The 22,168-nt window shown below is 39.8% G+C and overlaps 1 long non-coding RNA gene across 1 annotated transcript; it reads right to left on the reverse strand.

Annotated features, from left to right (window-relative positions):
* Positions 1 to 2,214: 2,214 nt before the first annotated feature.
* Positions 2,215 to 5,826, reverse strand: LOC310848105. The gene is made up of 2 exons (XR_014566165.1): positions 5,644 to 5,826; positions 2,215 to 2,872 (listed from the first exon to the last, which is right to left on the reverse strand). It is a non-coding gene; the product is annotated as an uncharacterized lncRNA (long non-coding RNA).
* Between the last annotated feature and the right edge of the window lie 16,342 nt (positions 5,827 to 22,168).

Consider the following 22,168-nt stretch of genomic DNA (forward strand, 5'->3'; position numbering starts at 1 on the left):
CTCCATGTCCACTTCTCTGGAGCAGCAGAAAACAACCTTTCTCCCTCCTCTATGTGACATCCTTTTATATATTTGAACATGGCTATCATATCACCCCTTAACCGAGTCTGTACAACCGATTCAATAACTGGGTAATTTCTTACATTTATCTCATTGAGAGCCAGCGTGGTGTAGTGGTTAAGAGCGGTGGACTCATAATCTGGTGAACCGGGTTCGTGTCTCCGCTCCTCCACATGCAGCTGCTGGGTGACCTTGGGCTAGTCACACTTCTCTGCAGTCTCTCAGCCCCACTCACCTCACAGAGTGTTTGTTGTGGGGGAGGAAGAGAAAGGAGAATGTTAGCCGCTTTGAGACTCCTTCGGGTAGTGATAAAGCGGGATACCAAATCCAAACTCTTCTCTTCTTCTTCATGGATATTTTACAATTCTTAACATCATGGCTTGCCACCAATGAAGTTATACTCAGAGTAGACCCACTGAAATTCATTGTGTCTGTTACTTCTTAGGAGACTGCAACCCATTGTCTCTGGGTGTGTGTGCTCACATTCCTACCATATATCCATCAGGCAGGGAGCCTCTGACTTCAGAGTTTCTCCAACATAAAGGTGGCATGTCATTATTAGAGTCACGACACAACTTGACTGGGATCAGATGCCATCTGTGGGCTACTTTTAACATACACTCTCTAGTTCTGTCCAATGTACCTTTTCCACCTTATGGTACATTCACACAAACATTTAGCTTATATCTTTTATTTTATTTGTATCTTTTATTTTATTTTATGTGCTGACAGACAAACACACAGACATACATTATATGACAAAAAGGGGGGGGGAGAAAAGGAACACAAAAGGAATAACAATATTAACAAAAAGAACTATAGCAAAAACAAAAACATACCTCAAAAATACTCTAATGGGCAATATATTTTAACCAAATTTCAAATCCATTTTCTTTGTTGACTTCCCTCATCCTCTACACGGAGCTAATATCAGCCATAGTAATCTGCTTCCCTTCATCTTCTTTTTAACTCTCTTTATATTTATTTTTGGTTATTTTGTTCTAACAATAAATCAATTTGCAAAAGTTAATTAAAACAAGTCCAAGTAGTAATATGCGGGCATTGCTTTTTCTAATAATCGCTGTATTTCTTCCAGTTTTTTTGAAACTTTTGTTTGCTGTGACCTCTGATCGCATCTGTCAATCTTGCCAATTCAACATAACTAATTTGTCTTGCCATTCCTGTTTTGTTGGAATTATTTCTTTTTTCCATTTTTTTTGCAATCAGGGTTCTAGCTGCCGCCACAGCATATAAGAATAATTTCTTATCTTCTCTGGCTATATCCATATCAGTTATTCCCAACCAAAAGGATTCTGTTTTTTCTTCAAAATTATATATATATATAATCTGCTTTAAAGCTCTGGCCTCCCTCCCTCCCTCTATCCCTCTAGCAATGAACAGACTACATATTCTTCAGTAAGTTTAAAAGCTTTACTTACCAAATCCAAAGGTCTGATTAATGTATTGTTCCATGCAGCAGCAAGGAGAGCACAGATACCTGTAGACTACTATTGGATGCAAAATACATAATATGGTTTCAAACATGCAGTCTGAACTTGGATTAAGTTCAGACATGTCCGTCCTGGTCGGTTATAAAGCTGGGAGGGAGGGGAAAGGAAGAGAAGCAGCTTCACTTCCTCCCTCACTGAGGTAAGTGGATGTGATCTAGCTGAGTCTAGGAACAGACCTCTTTGGTCTTAACCCCTTCATGCACTAACTGGCACTTATGCCTCATTTGTTTGACTTTGATTTCCCATAGTTTGGCCCTTATCGCTTTAAAAATCACAACACTTTTATCAGCAAATCAATATCATTTCCATTTTAACAAACTTTTAGGACTGAGAGAGTGACTGCTTTCAAACAGGTCTCCATTATTCCCTTACATCTCCTAGCGAATCCTATACATGTCTACTCAGAAGTAAGAACAATAAGTTCAGTGGGATTTGCTTCCAGGTAAGTGTGCAGAGGATTGCAGCCTAAATGGTTCTCATTCTGGAAGCTACTGACATGAGTGTTAGATTCTTAGCCTTTCTGACAGCGAACTGTCTCTTGCTGTATTTGCACAGTTCAGTTATTTATGCTAGGCCTCTGGGATGTGGTGATCTAGGGATCTTAATATGTAAATAAATAAATAAGCATTGAGTTGACAAGATGTCACTGTAAGATACTTCATTCATATGCAAGGATACATAGAAATGTGGTCAGGGCAAACAAAGTTTGGCTTCTTAAAAGCAACAACAACCCTGGAACATGAAGAAGTGCAGAGTTCAGCTTACCATAATCTTCTTATGGTTGCCAGGCCAAATCCAGTCTGCAGAGAGAATGAACAATAAGTGAAAGCTCAGTTGGAGTAGCATCATATTCTGGTATACTAAATTACTAGAAACCATCGGGTCATAGTGTGGACTTCTAAACACAGCACGTAAGAATATGGTAAAGGTATATGTTTGCATTTTTTTTACCATGTTCTTACCTGCTGTATTACAAATGCCACGCAACCTCTTTAACATTTACAATGATGGGATTGTTTAAGCTTCCATGCCTTCATTCCAACTGTTTATGAATTAGTTCATGGAACTTGTGCAGACTCACTAGTCCTTACACCATTCATTTATGTCTCAAAATCAGTCTCATCCTGCTAATTTTCTACTCGGTCTTTTTGTTCTCCAAATAGGTCTGGAAAATGGTGATGATAAGCCCCTAGTACCACTTTGACCTTCCACTTTGTGGAGTCCGTACATCTGAGTGACCTTTCCATTTCATCTCTTTTCTCCCATGGTCCATGCTGCAATTAAGTTCTTCTTGTCTCTCTCTGTATCATTCAAGAGACATTGATTAAAAGGTGAATAAATTACATTGCTTTTTGAAACAGTATTATCCTGTGATCTATGTAAATACCTTGACATGAGCAGAAAAAAATGTTTTCTTTGTGGACTTGAGGCTTGATGTGATTTCATCCATGCACTAATTAAAATGGGAAAAAATAGTATTTCTAAAACATCAAAATATGATGGAAATTTTTTCTTCAACTTGAAAGATTTGCTATGTTTGTCCACTATGAATGGGCTACTTTTGTTTTCTTTCAAGATATTCTGGAGCTGATGTTCCCAAGCTGGTACCTTCCACGTGCTTTGGGCTACAGCTTGCATCATCCCTTTCCATTGGCCGTGCCAGCTAGGGCTGATGGAAGTTGTAGTCCAAGACATCTGGAAGGCACCAGGTTGAGTATCTCAAACACCAATTACTGTTCACTGGCTTTGTTTCTAGAAATAAAACATGTCCACCCTCCTTAAAAATAATAAACCAGGAGGCTAATATGATGATGAAAGGTGAGGCCTGATCATAGGTAAGCAATCCTACAGTCCTTTGAAAGGTAGCCCAAGATGTCTGAGGAGGGAGTGAAAGAATAAGTAAAACGCACATTCATTGAATCCAAAGCAAACTTATTATTTCATAGGAATCTCCTAGGCGGAGCAAGCAAAACCCATTATAGTCCTCATTGGCAAGGTTTCAGAGGGTTGCTGCTAAGGATGGGGGATAAATTCATTTTGGTGTGAATTTTAATGAGACCCTTCCTATTTTAAACTTTTTGAAATAGTAAGTTATCCAAAACACAGCTATCCTTCAAAATTTGTACTTCTCTGAATTTGATAGTTTTTTACTTAAGCAAAAAAGGGACCTGTTGGGATGCTTTAGGACACGGGTAGCCAACATGGTGCCCTCCAGCTGCTGTGGACTACAGCTCCCATCTGTCCAAGGGAGCATGGGCAATGGTCAGGAATTATGAGAGTTGTGGTCCACAACATCTGGAGGGCATTTGCTACCCCCACCCAGGAGATCTGATGAACTGGCCCTGGTCAAATAAGTATGGCCCTGGTCATTTCTCCCTGTGCTTGATATTTGCCATATTCCTTCACATATCTGAATTAAACAATCGAAATGAATGAACAGGTGCATAAATAAAATGAAACAAAAATCTGCTAGGATGAATTAATACCTAACTTTTCAAGTGGTTAAAATGCTTATTTGATTTGATCATCCTCATGGGTTTCTATTGCAATACAATGTGAATTTTTAAAACTGAAAATAAATTCACCTACCCCACCTTAAAAAACCCAGCTGCTGTAGTTTTCTTCCCCATTATATAGCAGCATACTGAGCTTTAAAGTAGCAAAGTGATATAACTGATGAGCTGTGCAGCCCTATTTTTCATGGTGTTATATTTACCATGAGACTTATTTATCATTGTTTTGGTACCGCATAGAATATCAACCATAATACTTGATATAATGGTAGCACTGAGAAATGAGCTTATTCCTCCAATGTGCAAAGCCCAAGCAGAGTGCTGATTCCAATGGGCTGCAAAAAATCATACAGCAAAACTCCTTCAAACATTTCATAGAGCACTTGTAGTCCCCATTGCCCCAGTATATTTTCAGCACTGAATGCTGATCTTCCTGGAGCAAGAAGCAGTAATCATGGGGCTGAAAGTGTCCTCCATCATTTCACGAATCATGTGCAAGTGAAATTATGAATATAGTGTCTTAAGCAGATAATTCCAGTACTTAACAAAAGATGGTATGAGTCATTTCCATATGCATCAGAACTATCCCAGCTGATGCTGCAGTTACTGTAAGATTGTATGTTAACGGTCCACTGGAAAGCAGAAATCAAGATATATTTCCTTTTTATTTTTATTTTTCCCCCAGAAAAAAAAATCCAATATGTGTACAAAACGTATCTTCACTTGTAGCACTTGACTAAAGTGAGGTTGAGTGTTTCAATTGGCAAGGATGAACTTTGAAGGATGAGCTCTCTGTCCAAACAACATTATTTAAGGCGCCAATATTTCCTTTCAACATTTTCCGATGACACTGGCTAGTGAACTCTGCCATCTCCCTTCCCTGCAGGTTTTGTGTAAAGGCCAGTAATTTAAACTTGATATAATTAGTAAGTAGCATCAGTTCCTGGTCATCTCAGGACCAGCTTTCCTGGTTTGCTCATCTGGGTCCAGAATTACAATATAGTACTTATATTAATCTGAACAAGAATAATACAAACAGGATCTTGTAAGGCAGAGACATTCACAGTACTTACAAAAACTGCATCAGCAGGTGTGAGGGGTTTTTGGAACTTTTTTCTTTTGCAGAGCAGCAATAAGCCTTGCTGTTGTTTATATCCTACATTGTTTTATTCTCATAATGTAACTACTTGCAGTTTAAAGGTTCAGGCTACAAAACCATTTTTTCCAAGCTGGCTTTCTGGAACACACTCCCTATTCCAGGAACCACACCCAGTGGTGGAGTTTCATGCTGTGGCACTGGGAGGTGGGGAGCAGGCGGGGGCGTCCTGGGGGTGGGGCATGCCGCCTATAGGGGCATGCACCCAGCGTGGGCAGGGGTGGGGGCAGCCACGATGGCACCCTACCAGGATCACACTGCCGGGGGTGGTGCACTACCCCGGCACTCCTCTTCCTCTGCCAGTGACCACCCACCTACCCACCCCACTGCATTATCTTCCTTCCTCTTTTCATCTATAGGAACATATACTGCCCCAGAGTATGGTGGCTTGTTCCTGGCTGACCTAGTGTAGCATTTTCTGAACATCTAGCTCCATTGATGCATCTCACTTATACAGATGGTACAAGCTCACTTTGGGTGTTCAAACTGGAGTGAGGATGAGTACACTAGCTTCACCCTCAATGCAAACTCAATCACTCCCCCATGAGTCAGAGGGATAATTTCTGAAGCTCAGATCTTGCATTGTTCATGGTGGGCTCCTTGTACAATCTAGAACCTTGATCTTCCAGTGTTCTACAACACACAGGGACCCTACAGAAGTAAAGCAGCTACTCTGCTGCAAACATTTGCCTCCAACCTAGGGAGGGTGACTGCACAAGGATGGCAACAGGACATGGGAGTGGGGTAGGATATGTCCACTCTGTGCTTCATGTGATTCTAATTGTGTGAAGGATCAGAGCACCCAAACTGGGGTGCATATTTCATATGGATCCATTCAAGATGCTTCATCACGAGTTGCTGCTGAAATTTGAGAATTTTTAAGGAAATCCATGAGGATTTTCAGTTAACAAGACTAGAAAAACATTTATGCTTCATTTCATGTTCATTCCTACTGTTAATTAGCAAAAGCATAATCTGTTTCACTCTCTTTCTCACAATTTTTCCTATTATTGGTCGGGTATCACTTTTGTTTACCTTGCTGCACCTCAGAACTCCCTCTTTCTCTCTTTGTGTGGTTGCCATTGTGTTTGCTGCTGCATCAGAGGGAGGCAAGAATACCTGCTGCTCACATTCAGATAAAACACAAATTATAACTGGGGGGAAATTAAGCGGGAGTCATAGTTTGTTTATTTACGTTTGTATAATCCACACTTCAGTTTTAAGAGAAGCACCCAGGGTGGGTAACTTCAGAATAAAAATGATTTATGCAAAAGGAAGTGAAAACAAATATAATAAAAGCAGCAGGATAAATGAGTGGCATTAAACACACACACACACACACACACACACACACACACACACACACTTTTCTAATGCTATAAAAGCTTTGGGTACCCTTTGATCAGTGGCCAAGTTCTTTGGATAGGAATCAATTCTTTATTCACACTACACCATGCAATAAATCTGAACTTTTTTCATGCTGTGTTGTCTTCTATTGGCTGTAAGAATCAATGTCTCTATTTAGCCTTCCCTTCTAGGGTAACAATGCCCTAAAATCTAATAAAAGCCAATGCTTGAGAAACATAATTCAAAATAAATTAAAAGTCACTTGGACACCATCACAGAAAACCAAGAGAAATATTTGAGTGGTTTAAAAAACAACAACCACATAAATGTAAAAGAGAGTGCCATCCAAATCATCCTGTGCTAGATGTTTGATATGCAGGGTGCCACCACCAAGAAAGCCCTTTCTCTGGATATCACTCACCTCACCTCAGAAAACAGAGACATATAGAGAAGGTATTGATGTTTATCTCACATCTTAGACAGTGTCATATAGGGATGGGGGGAATGGTCATTCTGGTATATTGGTTCCAAGCCATAAAGGTTTGATGGCACTATACCATGAGCAGACTCCATTTAACCTTCATATTTCCATAGTACCTCAATATGACTGGCAAGGCAATCTATAACAAAAGCCAAACTACCTGTTACACACAAGACACATAACTGCTCATCTCAATCTTTCGTTTTTATTTAAATACATCCGGAATGGAGGCTCTGAATGCAATTACAGCAGTGGTGAGGGGTGTGTGTGTTTAATTCTGTCTACATGCCCACCTTTAATTCTTCAAGAAAAATACAGCTGCCTGTTGGTCCCCCCAGCCTCATGAAAACAACACCAGCTTTAGGCGGACAATTTACATCAGGAATACATCAATTTACATCAGATACCATCTCAAACTATGTTGAGGTTAAATTAATGCAATCATGGATTTCCTACATATGTCTTCTCTGGTCCTAAACTGACCTCTTATTATTACTACTGAATTCCTATAAAGTATGAAAATGATAGTAAATAATCACAAAAACTCTTAAATGGTTACTTTTCCCACAGCTGAGCCCGACTGAATGTTTTCAAATGAATGTTTTCAGATGTAGCCACTGTTTTTCACAACTCAGCATAGCTGAATGTTAAGGGACTTAATATTCTTAGGAGAAACATGCTCTTGAGTTTGGAATTAATGGTCTTGGTGGAGGGGGAAGGTTATTTAAGATGGTAATTTGTATTACTGCACTTGCTTTATAAATGTGATGCTAAGCCAGAGCTGCTTCATTTGCCCTTCTCAACTCATTCTGCCGGCCCCCCAGAGTTCTGACCGTGGAGGTCCTGCCTTGATGGCTCCACTGTTGTCTGTTCCCATATATCCCCATCCCGGCCCAAATTTATCCTAAAAGGCAGTAGTTCTGCTGAAGTCCAATTTTGTATCCCTACTTCCTATATCTGCATTTTTTAAAATTAAGAGTCCTGATTATGTATTGTCATGTTTGTTGTGATGGGACAAACCATATTCTTTAAATGATATACACTATTACAATGGTTTGCCTATCACACAAACTTATTTAAGGGCACTGGAAAATACACTCTAGTCTCAATCTGCTAGGAACTGTCTTTTGTGCACACTGGGTTGAAACGAATACAGCTGTGGATTGTGCCCTCTACAGCCGGATTTTGTAAACTCTTCAAGTGGCGTTATAGAACACTTTTAAGAGCGAACTTCAGAGATCATTATGTAACTGAATACAAGAACCAATAATGTCAGCATGCCATAACAACAAGTCACCGTGGTTCGATTTCAAATACTGCTGTGCATTTAATAGCTTCCTGCATGCTTTGTGCTCTTGTCCCAGCAATGCGAGTCTACATGGGGGCACAACTTAGCAGATTAGCAATGAGAGGTCACACATTCAATAAGAATATGCATATCCCTCTTGACTCTCAAATAGATTTTTTAATATTTCTCTGGAAAGTATACAGTTGTTCTTTTGAAACACACAGAGGTAGTGTGTGTGTGTGTGTGTGTGTGTGTGTGTGTATTCCAGAGGGTCCAATTCTTCTGCTTTGTTCATTTCTCCTTTGTGTCTTTCCTGACAATCCCATTTTCACACAGGAATCTCAGAACCATTTTTGATTAGAAATTTCTTAGGTGAGACTGGGGGATCTAAAATTTAGGAGGTGGGAATGGCGATTGTACTTAGTAGAGAGTAGATGCACTTCAAATGTTGTTAATTATCCACAGGGTGCAATGGTAGAAATCCCAACTAAACAGAATGGGACTTAACTTCCAGGTAAACATGCAAAGGATCAAATGTGCTGTGGATGCGAAAGCAACTTGCAGTATCTGTTAAGACAAAGATGCAGAGCAATTAAGCGCTACGGCTGTCAGAAATCAGATCTATTCTCTAGCATCATATAAATCAGTCTGTCTCTCAATGTAAGTTTCCTCTAAGTGGGGAAAGAAAAAGACATTGAGTTAAGCTTTAATAGTGTTTGTTATCCAATACCCCATACCCAATATCCCCATGTTTCCACTAACAGGGAAACATATGCTATACAATGCAGAGATGTAAATAAATCCCCAATTTATTATTAAACTCTAAATAGCATTTGCCTCCACATATTGAAAAATAATCATCAGAAACGATCCTTGTCTGGCATGGAGCAGCCATTGGCCGGGATCCAGTACACATGCTGGAGTCCCACTGATTTCAGTGAGGTTTCAGAGTGCACCTCAGTGAACTGGAGACCTGCCACTGTGGTGAATATCTGTTACACATGTTCCTCAAGTCCCAACCTATACTGTACATGGATGGAAAAGTCTGAAGGGAACAATAAGGCCAAGTATCCCCTACATTTCAATTTTATGACCGTAGTCTTAAAATATTTGGGAATACGAAAGATCTCCAGCTTATTTTTGCATCTTCAAGCACTTTACACAAACACGAACTGCAAACAATACCAAAACTGGTCTTATGACCAATTAGGTCCATGGGAGAAATCAAATCACAGCAGACAAGAAGCTTCTATTCCCTGGACCTGTAACATGCATGTTCATCTGTATTATACTTCCTGGATTATTTTACCTTCTTTTAGCCATGCAAAAGCTATAGTGTTTCAAAGCTGCAGATTAGTGATGGTGGCAGCTTATTCCTTTTGGTTATCTACAGCACCATCTTAGTGTCTCGAGGCATAAAAGAATATTATCTGTGTGACAGTTATGGCCAGAGCCATCTATACTGCTCGTGCTATCAGCACTCACACAAAAAAAAGGCTCCAAAAGAGAAATCATTCAGTTTAAGACTCAACCCCCCACCCCCCGGTCGTTTCATTAAAAGCTTAAAATCGTGGAAGTGCTGTGCGTTATGACGAAGGTTATATGAAAATTTCTGTAAATCTATGATGTGGAAAGTATGTATGTGGTTGGAGCGGGGGGGGGGGGGAAGGAGGTTGGTTGCTAATCTTTTGTAAAGGCGGTTGACCATAAGCAAGACAGCCTATAAATTGGCTTTCCTTCTTTACTTAATTTTCATCACAAATAATGTGCCACTCTGATTGCATGAAATCATCAGGAGTGTCTTCAATTACTGTGTGCAGCCTCTGATCAAAATGACTTCCTTTATTCTGAGTCAGAGGAGGGGGTAGAGGGGGAAAGAATGATGTGGTGCGAGGGGGGAGGGGAGGGGGGCAAGGGAGAATGCGCAGCTAGTTATGTATTACAAATGTCAGGTTGCTGAGGAAGTGTATATATTCATATTTAATAATTTCTAAGCTGGAGTTGTGATTGTAATAATGGCTCATTCATATCTGCATTTCATTTAAATGCACTGTTTTGACTCGCTGAACATTTGTCAAAGATATTATAGCTAAACTTTTTCACATGACCACTGAGGTAATGACAAGCATTACATTACCAGTAAAACTGCACGACTTGCTGATACTTCCATTTTCCTTAGCAGCTTATGAAATAATCAAAATGTGTGCATGAAATGGCGGCCTGCTCTGAATTTATTTTAATACAGCCGGGCTTATAGGGAGAAATGAAGAAGAGCATAGGACCTCAGACATGAGAGACAATGACTTCACACAAAGCTGAATTTTACTAGCAGGAAAGATGGATATATGGGTATTAGACTTTTCATAGCTATAGGAAGGATAATCTTTCAATCAGATTAATGAGAAAATATATTGCATGGGCCCTACAGCACTTTTTGCTTTCCAGGCTAATACGTGATTTAAATCCCCAAAGTACATTTTCGGCATTACAATATCCTTTGATAATAATGTCGCTTGCACAAAGACAGATAAAAATAAAACAGTCCCCCCTGATTTCCCATTTTAGATTTGAAGTATATTTTCGGTCCTTGTCTCACAAACAAGTGAATTCTATTGAGAAGAGTCACATTTAATAAGACAAAGAGAATTTTCTAATTATGCTACCTGTCAAGATTGGAATCTATGGGATTGCAACTGCAATTGAAGAAACAGATGAGGCAATTGCATATAGTCCAGTTTACTTTGGTGTATGATTACTATTTGCACTTAGATATTGCTTAATGTAAATCAAGCAAACACACAGACGTGTGCTTTGAGGTAAACATCGAGAGGCAGGTTTCAAAATGGATTCTACAAACCCACATTTCAATTTTTTAGTAACCAATTTTCCTAGGTTCCCCAAGTTACCTATAGAAAAACAACAACTGTGGAAACATGTGAAAACGAAGGGGGGGGGGAATCTCGGAAATGATGTAGCCAACTACTTTAGTATATGGTGCGAATACAAAGTCATATAATTAAGACTAGGAATACCAATAAAGGTATATGCATATGATTATATGAAATAAAAGATTTGTCTGTCTCTTTGGAAGAAAACAATAAATATAATTACAACACAAAACTCACTAAAAATAGTGCAGTAATGCAGTGGGAATATTTGTATGTATTATGCCTGTTACTATTCAAATGCTTATGGATATATAAGTGTGTCCCTGAAAGTTATAACATGGGGATTTCTGAGGATTGTTCACTGTTTAGGGCTCTTCAGACATTACTCTTAGCCAAAGCATGGCAGATCTGAGAGAGTGGGAAAGCCCTCATGTTGCTATTTTTATACTAGAGGTTCGTACAAATCCACAGTCTACCACTAACAATTGCATATATGCATACAAAATATTGCCAGCCATATTAATCTATTGAGGGAGGAGTCCAAAAGCTACAGTAGAACAATACTTTTATTAGGGCCAACTAATACGTCACAAAATAGTATGTCAAATTCTTCCAAAAATTTCATAGGGTTGGAGAACCGGTGACCCTCCAGATGATGTTGAATTCCACCTCCCATCCACCTTTGCCAATAAAGCCAATGGTCACGCATGATGGGTGCTGTAGTCCAGCAACATCTGGAGGGTCATAGGTTCCCCAACTCTGATATAGTGGGGTATTAAATCAAACAGAGAATAAATAAAATCCCATCAGATGACATAAAAACATTCCAGATCCTGCAGCCATCTGCAGGTGCACAATTTATTAATATGTTGTTTTTCCTGCAAGAGCCAAGATCTGCAAGTTCCTACACCACAAAGACAAATGTAGAATTTTCAAGAATTTCCATTGCTGGGCTATTGAAATCCTAGCTGCAGTTAACATCCATGTCAGAAGTTCTTTAAGGTGACAAGCTTTCATGTTATCAGCCCACATCTTCAGTAATGACAGCTGTGAGGAGACCTGAAGAGGTGATTTAATTATTTTAACTATTTCTTTATATACAGAATAAATGAAATAAAAAAAAATTGTGATTATTATTACTGCCATTTGGAGCATATGCATGTCTTCATTGTGAAATAACTCAAAGCTACATATTATTTACCAAAAAGAAGAAACCTATTTCTTGCAATCATAATTACCCTCAGCTGAACCATAAGGAGTCCCATAAGGAGAAAAGGTAGGGTATATATAAATATACAACAATGACAACAACATCTTCACATTGTAGATTTGTTATGATTCAAAGTTTGGGACAAGCCCAACACCACTGCGAGGGCAGCAGTATACAAATAGGAACATAAGATGAGCCTGTTGGATCAGACCAATGGCTCATCTAATCCAGCATCTGGTTTTCCCAGTAGTGATGTATGGAAGTGAAAGCTGGACCATAAAGAAGGCTGATCGCCGAAGAATTCATGCTTTCGAATTATGGTGCTGGAGGAGACTCTTGAGAGTCCCATGGACTGCAAGAAGATCAAACCTCTCCATTCTGAAGGAAATCAGCCCTGAGTGCTCACTGGAAGGACAGATCGTGAAGTTGAGGCTCCAATACTTTGGCCACCTCATGAGAAGAGAAGACTCCCTGGAAAAGACCCTGATGTTGGGAAAGATGGAGGGCACAAGGAGAAGGGGACAACAGAGGACGAGATGGTTGGATAGTGTTCTCGAAGCTACCAGCATGAGTTTGACCAAACTGCAGGAGGCAGTGGAAGACAGAAGTGCCTGGCGTGTTCTGGTCCATGGGGTCACGAAGAGACAGACACGACTAAACGACTAAACAACAACAAACCAGCATCATGTTCTCACAGTGGCCAATCATATACCTGTGGGAAATCCCCGAACAGGCCTGAGAACCTGAGCACTCTCCCGTCCTGCGGTTTCCAGCAACTGGTATTCAGAATCATTACTGCCACCAGTAGTGAAGGCAGAGAACACCCATCATGGCTAGTAGCAATTGATAGCCTTCTCCTCCTTAAGTTACAGAGCAGGTTGTTGTTGCTCTGCTTATAGCTTTCCCTATCTCAAGGACTCTAGGCAGGCCAAAGCTTTCACATTTCTGTTTCAAAGCTTCATGGTTCAAAGGATCATGAGGAAGATGAAGCAAAGCAGATAAAGGAAAATAGATCATTATGATGTCGATAGAAACTGGAGCCCATTTGTGGCTGCAGCTAGGTTTCATTATGCGGCCAAAATTAACATGCCGGGCCTTGCATACCCTAGGCAGATTTCCCTGGATTCAGTGAGAATTATTTTAAAACACTCATGCGATCCCTTCTCTTGTTTAAGAGTGTGAAGCCTGTGAATGTGTATTTCTGGATATTGACAATTTCTCAATTCACTTAGGACATATGACAAGTCTGCTAACCTTTAAAGGAACATCTTGACAGCTACATGTCACCATGTTACCAGGAAGCACTAAGGCAGAATGGCCAATGGCACTAATGTTTGTATTTGAACAGCTGTTTTGGTGACTGAATTTCAGCTGTTGATGTAGTAATCCCTATGTATAGTTTATTATTTTATAGATACAGGCACACTCCTGGCTGCTCCCCGCACCCCACTTATCAGTTTGCTAGGTTTATATAGCATTTTGGGAATCATTAGGATGAAAGGCACTATAAACGTAAGATATTATTAAAAATGAGATAAGTAAATGGAAAGAAAAGGCAGATAAACCTAGGCAGATCCCCCAGCTATTTCCAACCATGCAAAGGAGAAGGCCTTGAGCAGATTATCTCCCCTTAAGCCTGCCTTTCAGGCCTTGTGTCCTGAATTTATTCAGGATTAATCCTCTACTTCAAAAGAGATGTTGCTACTTAAACAGCAATACATTTCCTTCTTGCACTCTATCTATTGCCCTTTTCACCCCGGTGAGACTCAGTGGGGGCAAGTTGAGTGTTCTTTCTCAGTCCATGGTGAGTACTATTGTAGAGTCAGGTGTCTTTTTCACAAATACCTAGTATGTCAACCAGGCACTTGGGCTAAAGTTGATCCTGTTTCCTTCAACGGCCAATAAGATTCCAACTAATAGAAGTACCTTCTCTTCTTCTCCCCCTGGATCTTTTATTGCAGGCAAGTTGTATATAAAAAAAGCTTGCCCATGCAGTACTCTTCCTTTTCTCCTCAATGACCCACTGCTTTGAAAATCTAAAATGATGCTGCATCTGTTGTATGTTTATTTCTTTATTATTGATTTATAAACGTATTTATATCTTGCCAACTGACATGAAATATCAAGGTGGTTGTAGAATATATTCAATGAAACATACAGGGGAAAAACATAAAATTGTAAAAAACAACAACAACAAAGTATTCATGAAATGTTGGAAAGTCCATAGCAAAGATGCCTGTTAAAACTGGTGGAAGAGTTTTCCACAGCATGGAACCAACAATACTTCTAGAAGAGGCCACTTGGACCTCCAGATTATCTCTGTGTCAAAGTGTACAGAGAACTAAGACATACCCTTAACAAGTAAGATCCATTTAAAACAATGGACTTTACTTCTGTGTAGAGTTGCACTGTAAGTCCCCCCCCAAAAAAAATCTTGCTCTATGGTATTATCTCGATTACAGACAACAGCAGCTTCTCACTCTAGGGTCCTCCTCCTCCTCTGTCCTTATTCTAAAGACACTGGTGAATCCTCACCTGCTCTCTGTCGAATCATAAGAACAGCAAGAGCTGGCTTTTCATATGAAACTATTTTAGAGTAACACCAGAAATTTAGATTGGTCCTGGATAGGACAGGAACATCTAGACAAGCAAATGCTCAGGACATTCAACTGGACATTTGGTGTCCATTATAAAATGGTATCTGATTCCTTTCTGTTGAATCCCATGTCAATGGTCCACTTGCTCTGGTTATTTCATGCTCCAAGCTCCTACTTCTGCCTGCTTGCCAAACTCGTGACTATGCAGCCCCTGGCATGATAACCAAGGGTGCACAAATCAGTCTGTTTCTATATCCCTTGGCATGTGCTCATAAATCTGTTTTGTCCTGTTTCTGTTTTAATTTTATTTTTATTAATCTGCACAAAATGTATGCTTAAAGACATATTTCTAAATGTATTGTCATTCAAAGAAATATTTTTAAAAGCATGTTATACATTTTGGCCCAAGGACTTCATCAGAAACATTTGGAAATATGAAAGTGGGTGGATAACTTAAGTTCCTATTGGCACATTAAGGGAGGGATCAGGTCAGTTCATGCTGTAATTCACAAAGCTATATATTTTCCAGGCATCCTTAACCTGCTTCTGTTATAACTGCTTGCTTGTCTGTTTATCATAAATATACAACACCTCTTTGTATATTATTGTGCTTTCAGTTTCTGGATCATGTTCCATCTTTGGTGCTGGTTGGTTTCAAAGAAATGTTCTTCACTGTGCTCTCTTCCTTTAAAAATTAAGATGGATTCACCAAACCATTTGTTCAACATCAAGGTGACTTACTTTCAGGAAGATAAGCCAGCATTGTGAATGATTCATTATCACTTCCTGAGATTTGGAGAACAATGTTGTGTTCATAACTCTTCACAAATCAAGGTTTTCAAGAATGCCTTCACTGCTGGTCTGAAAGCATTTTATACCATTAAAAAGGCCAAGATATATGTGCATATTCATTGTAAGGTGTTTCTTTAAAAAACAAACAAACCACACACTTCTGTTTGATTTTTTTTTTTTTGAAAAAGGGTATGTGTGTGGTACGTGTGTGATGATTCTTGTTTCTGTGTAACACATCTGCGTGTTCAGACCTAGAGACCTCCCCCCTAAATAAACACACACTTGACTCAAATTTTAGTTTTGGCAGAATTTAGGCCACAACTTTATAGATTACAGAAAAGTGAGTGGTTGCATAGGCTCTGGTTCGACTAGCTCCCTGCACCCCAGAGCTCTATCATAGGTCAGCCAAGGGTGAAAACCTGAGGTAGGTGAACAGCCAGGGAACAGACTATGTCCACTCCCCATATGCTCCCCTGGACTCAGGCATGGGCACAACCCCCTCTCAGGGGTTGACCAAACCAAGTTGAGTCCCTGGATTCCTTTAACGGAATACCCTTCACATAGGGATGGCGAGAATGTTTTCCCATCCCTATCACCTGAACCAGTGCCTATCCACAACCTTACAAGTTGTGACAATTTGCTACGCGGCAAGCGAAACCCAAATGCCAACAGCCAATCAGCCAAGGGGGAAAAATTGCTGCCATGCCCCTGTCCCAACGACACACGACAGCATAGCAAGGTCAATCGCAAAATGCCTTAAAAGTAGGGAAAGTCGGTGGGTGTTCCAATGCACGAGCCGAAAGAGGAAGCTCTGGGGCACGTGCAGAGGTATATATAGGTCCCTCAATCCGTTTAGACTGCACCCCATTGGCCAGATTAAACCCAGCAATGAGGGACCTACCAATTGGGTGTTGTGGCTATCCAATATAGCCACCCACAACCAGGAGGTCAGTCTCCAGGTCTCACCGCAACACATGCCCTCTTTTAGGGAGGACACGATTTCAGCACATTTCCTACAGCATAGTTTGATGACTGCAGAGAGCACTTTATTCCATGTCCCCAACATTTTCTTACCTTATGATGCAAACACATGGCATAAAATGCACTTCTGAAAATCTTGTTGATCTAGTGGATTTGTAGCACTCATTTCATTGTTAATTGCTTCCAGAAAAAAATCCATTTGCAACTCGGAAGATTTCAGGATTTTTGCATTGTAATTTTCACATGGTTTTCATGATCATGCCACCACTCCTCACATGATGAAATTTTGGGTGGTATCTTGGCATACACTTCTTTCCCACCATTTAACATTTAGCACAACATGACAGTATATTGATAAAAAAGTCAACAGGTAATGCCATCTAAAAGGAACATTAGAACCTGGGACAGAACTGCTAGCATTATAACCAGCAAAACTAACGCAATATCTCACATGTTTGAATGCACCCTATATGCATCTGGGAGGTGTGGGCAAATATGTCAATTTCAGTTTCCATTGGTTTCTCATTTTTCCAATCTCCACATTTCCACATCAGTTTGCAAATTACCTTTTTAAAAAGTCCTCATCAAATCCATCAGCATTTCAGTGTGAATTTCTTCTAATATACACACTTGTTTTTAATTTTGTCTAATATACATATTTTTGCAAGCAATTTCACTTAATATAATGCATTTTTATGTCATTTCATTAAGGCACACTTAACCTATTATATATAGTTTTGTATGCCTTACTTAGCTGAAGAACTACATTACAAAATTCAGAGATGTGCAAACTTTGAAGGTTGCCTGATTCTCAGTTTCTGTACCATTTAAGGAAATGCAAATGAGGTAGGTACGCCTTTCATTGTAAACTGAATAGAATTTCTTCCCTAGCTCTAGTGTGTACTTCAAAATAAATTCCACTGAATTCAATGGTGCCTACTTCCCAGGATGTATATATGGAGTGGCAGCCTAAGGCTGTGTCTTAGACCATGGCCTAAGGTGAAACAAACTGTTGACAGAAATACTATTGTCATTTTCTTTTGCAGGGGGATAAGTGAGGATTATGTGTGGTTGGTTGGTTGGTTGGTTGTTGTTTTCTTAAGAAGGGAAGAGTGGTAGAAAGAAAGAATAAAGGAAGAAATGTATAGAACAAAAGGAGGGCAAAATGGGCAGAAAGGAAGTGAGAGAGGAAATGGATGTGATTAAAGAGAGGTTCTAGGGCTGAGAAGGCTGTACAATATTCATTTATTTATACTCTTAGAACAAGTATTAACTTAATAAATAGGAGCTTGTACTATGAATTCTTATAAGCAAAAACAAACAAACACAAATTACTACCAATACTTAGTGTGTATGTATCTCTGTAGAACGTTCAGAATAGTTATCTTAGGCAGGACCAGCCCAAGACATTTTGGCAACTGAGGCAAACTACATAATGTGCCCCCTCAGGATTTGTCACCCATGGGGATCCTGCTGCCTGAGGCAGTTGCCTCACCATGTCTCATGGGTAGGCCCTGATCAAGGTCAGTACTGTGATCCCCATACCGCAGAGAGATGGTTGAGGTTGGGAGTGGCTTCCTTATCTACATGGCCACCTAATGAGTTGATGGTTAATATAGGCTTTAAACCAGATACTTTCTCAGACACTGCTTTACATAACCAATAATTTAAAAGCTATTTCTATGTGACTTCTATGGCCTTGCTACATTGGCTTTATTTTTTTAAAAAAAACTTCCTAAAATCAATACACATTTAAATATATGTTCTGTATGGGCTTCACAGCATTTTTAATTTACTAAAGCAACCTGCTATTTTGTGCATGTTGTATATTAAAAAAGAATTCTTGACATACATGGATTTTGTATATTAGTAGGTCATGGGTGGTAGACATTTTAAAGCTGACAAAAGGAGGGATTTAATACTAGGTGCATTAATGTCATTATTTTATTTTGCAAGAACAAAAGGGTTAAAGTGCATTTTCAAGAAGCAGGAGCCTCCCTCCCCAATTATGCTAACCCTTTGTATACCATTGAATCCTGTAACCAGTCCTTTTTGACAACAAAACTGCTTCTGCAAAGAAGCCCATTAATTTGCAATCATAATGAACAGGAAATGCTGACTCCCCAAATATGTGAAGATCGCTATATCTCTAACATGCATTTAAAACAGTAAGAAAGAGCCCTTACTACAGCAGCAAGTAATTGGTTTATTGCCCTGAAGAGTCAGTGACAAGTAAAGCAAAAGCAGTTGGTAGTGGAGCTTTCATCACAGGATATTCTTCTTTTTTAAAAAAATAAAATAACTAATTTAAACCTCCTCAAGCACAGACACAAACTGTTCCACCTGGGAGTGCCTCTCCAGAGGGTTCATTATGTTACCCGCATTTTAGATGTAAGAATCAACAACTAAACACTATTCTTCCCTTTACTAGCTGATTGCTGTAGTCTGCTCAATCTTCACAGTAATAACAATAATAGTAAAAAATAGTGAGAACTTTTAGAAAAATCCCTGAGAAGGAAAGAATCTGTGGAACATAAGCAATTTAAGAAACCTACTTCGCCTAAAACCCCATAAATAGGCAGGTTTTTTTTAAGGGTTTCTCTTCCTCTCCCAACTCTGCAAAGATCATTAATATAGCACCGTGTCAACGTGACCTTGTTTGGAAGTTTTGAAAATATCTACTAACTCAGTCCTAATGCATGAGCTAAATGGGGATCCAGGCTGGGCAGTTATTCCCAATTCTTAGGGAAATGAAACATATTAATAATATGAGTTGCTAGGGAAAAAACAAATCACAACATTCTGCCACATAGACAACACATATTTAGCCACCTAACTGACCAGATACCTGGGTACTTTTCCATGTACAGCCTTCTCGCCCTGCTCAATTTGTCCTGAGTGATGATTACCACAAAAGTCTACTGTAGATGGAAACCTTTCCGTATAAAGCATGATGGGTCCCAGGTCTCCCTTACAGCTTGCTCCTGGGTGTAGGTAGGAAGCCTAGGGGTGAGTAGGTCCAAGAAGACTTGGATGAATAATTGGAGGGGGAAATAAATCATGTGTTAATCTACAGTTAGAATTGGTCTCCACACTGTGATGCTCTACATACAGGAAACTGCACTGTGGTGAGTGAAAATACAGTCTAACCTCTACCGGTGAAACAGAAACAACAGCCATAATGACCACTTGTAGTTCTCTCACTGTTGTTTCTTCTTTTCCCCAAAATTATTTTTATTCTTTTTCAAAATTATTACAAATCAAACCGAATTAAATCAATTTAATGCCGTTTCTTAAAATCAGGTTTTCCCCTCCTGTTCCAAACATGTGATCATCATCATTTCCTTGCATAGCTGCATCATTTCTTCTTTAGAGTCCAGTTGACAGCCTTCACTTGCCATTCTTCCAGGTGGCCACTTTTTTCACCTTACAAACAGCACCTCTGTTACATATTATAAATAAATAATCCATTTCATATACATTGTTGTTCCGGACCTGGTGTGCTAGGGGAGTTAATTACTATCTTCCATTGTTCAGTTCTTTGCAATGTTTATCTGGATGATACAAGGTCCCATTCCATTCCTTCCGCTGTTTACGGACTAGCGTATGAGCTGCAGCCATAAATAACTCACTGACTGCACATCCAAACTCCATTAAAATTCCACTCTGGAGTTCTTCCTTGGCACACAGTTAAAAGCAAAATCTTTTCTCAAATTCAGCCTCTTTACAACATCTGTTTGGCAGAAGTTCATTCTTTTTTCTCCCACTCCATTCCTCCAACAGCACTCCTAATCCAGTCCAGGAATAATTTTAAATAAAGTCCATTCAGCCTCGGTTGAGAGGAGGGAGCATAGGAAAACTTTGTTAAATTCCTTGTTGAGCATAAATCAAAGACCTCCCCCCCTTTTCCAAAGTAACAAACTGAATAACGTAGCAGTGGCTACACACGTCTCTTTCATTATGTGGGGGAGAACAAGAAAAAAGGAGACCATTTGAAAACCATAAGAAAGCACAAAGCACCTTGTCCTCCACCTTCCTTTCCTGGCTGTTATAAGGATTCTCAAGCTTCGAAACAAAACAAAAAAACAAACAAAAAAACCCCCATTCAAATACCTTCAAAGAGCCAAGCCTAGTCCTTTCAGCAGCTGATTGATTGCAGCCCATTAGCATATGTCGGTCCAGGAGCGCCTCTTGATTAATGCCAATTGTCCAAATTATAGAGGAACCAACCACAAATCATGCCGGAGACGGAGACTCATCCATGGCAGGGACACACTCCAGGTCGCACCCGCTCTGCCTTTCAAGTTGGCAGACCTGGGCTTGTGTGGCAGAGCAGGATGCAGTGAGCTGCCCAGACCCCACTGGGGAACATTGCCAGGATATGTGCCTCATAAATCTTGTCTTTCCCCTGTCTGAACCTCCTCGCTTCCCATGGAGGGGCTACAGGGAGCAACCGCCATTGACTCATGACGTGACTGGAAACCCTCTCCCTGTTGTCCCTTATCACTGGTACCTTTCCCCATGTTTTGATTGTTTGCTGTGACTTTGAAACCCCCCTGAACTTACATACATTCACCACTGTTGCAGAAAGAAGTTATCTAGTCCTTGTCTCCCATTGCTCCTCAGATAATCTGTCTTCACAGAAGGTAAAATGCAGGAAGTGCACTCCTGGTGGATTAGAAAAACCTGAGTCGCTGTCCCACCCACACGCCCCACATCTTGGTATTTTGTTCACCCCCTGGGTATTAGGAAAGACATTTTCCATGCCATATTTATGATGTATTTATTGCAAAAATCAAACCATTCACACAGATTCAGTACAGTCACTGGCAAAACCTCATAAAGCTTCTAACCTCCTTCATCTTATCAATGGTTACATTGCATGGTGTATCAAGACACTCTGTTGTGTGACTATAATTCTTTAAGTAATACTCCAAAATCCAAACAAACTTATACAACTAGATGCACAGAAGTAAAAATATAGGTGCAGATATAGATCTCAATAGATACAGGTCCCTTCTGCACTATACATTTAAACCATTGTTCTTTACTCTGCAGCCAAGTACAATTACAGTTTTACATGAAATAATACCACCCAAGGTCTGCAAAGACCTGCTCTCCTGATCGAAATGGCTGCATTAAAGAAGCAATTTAAGATGGCACCAGCTATCCCTGCTCCTCCTCCTTTTTCTTCTTTATAAAAAGTGCACTACTCTGGTTTATGGAACACTTCAAACCAGGAATAAAATGAAAATGAATTAAAATGTATATATCATCTGCGGTCCTTTCCATCATGTGAGAATTTTCAGGTAGCCAACTGTTTTGAAATAAAATTCCTCGCAGT

Source organism: Podarcis gaigeae (genome assembly GCF_964106915.1).
Source record: "Podarcis gaigeae genome assembly, chromosome: 7".
NCBI classification, from domain to species: Eukaryota; Metazoa; Chordata; class Lepidosauria; order Squamata; family Lacertidae; genus Podarcis; species Podarcis gaigeae.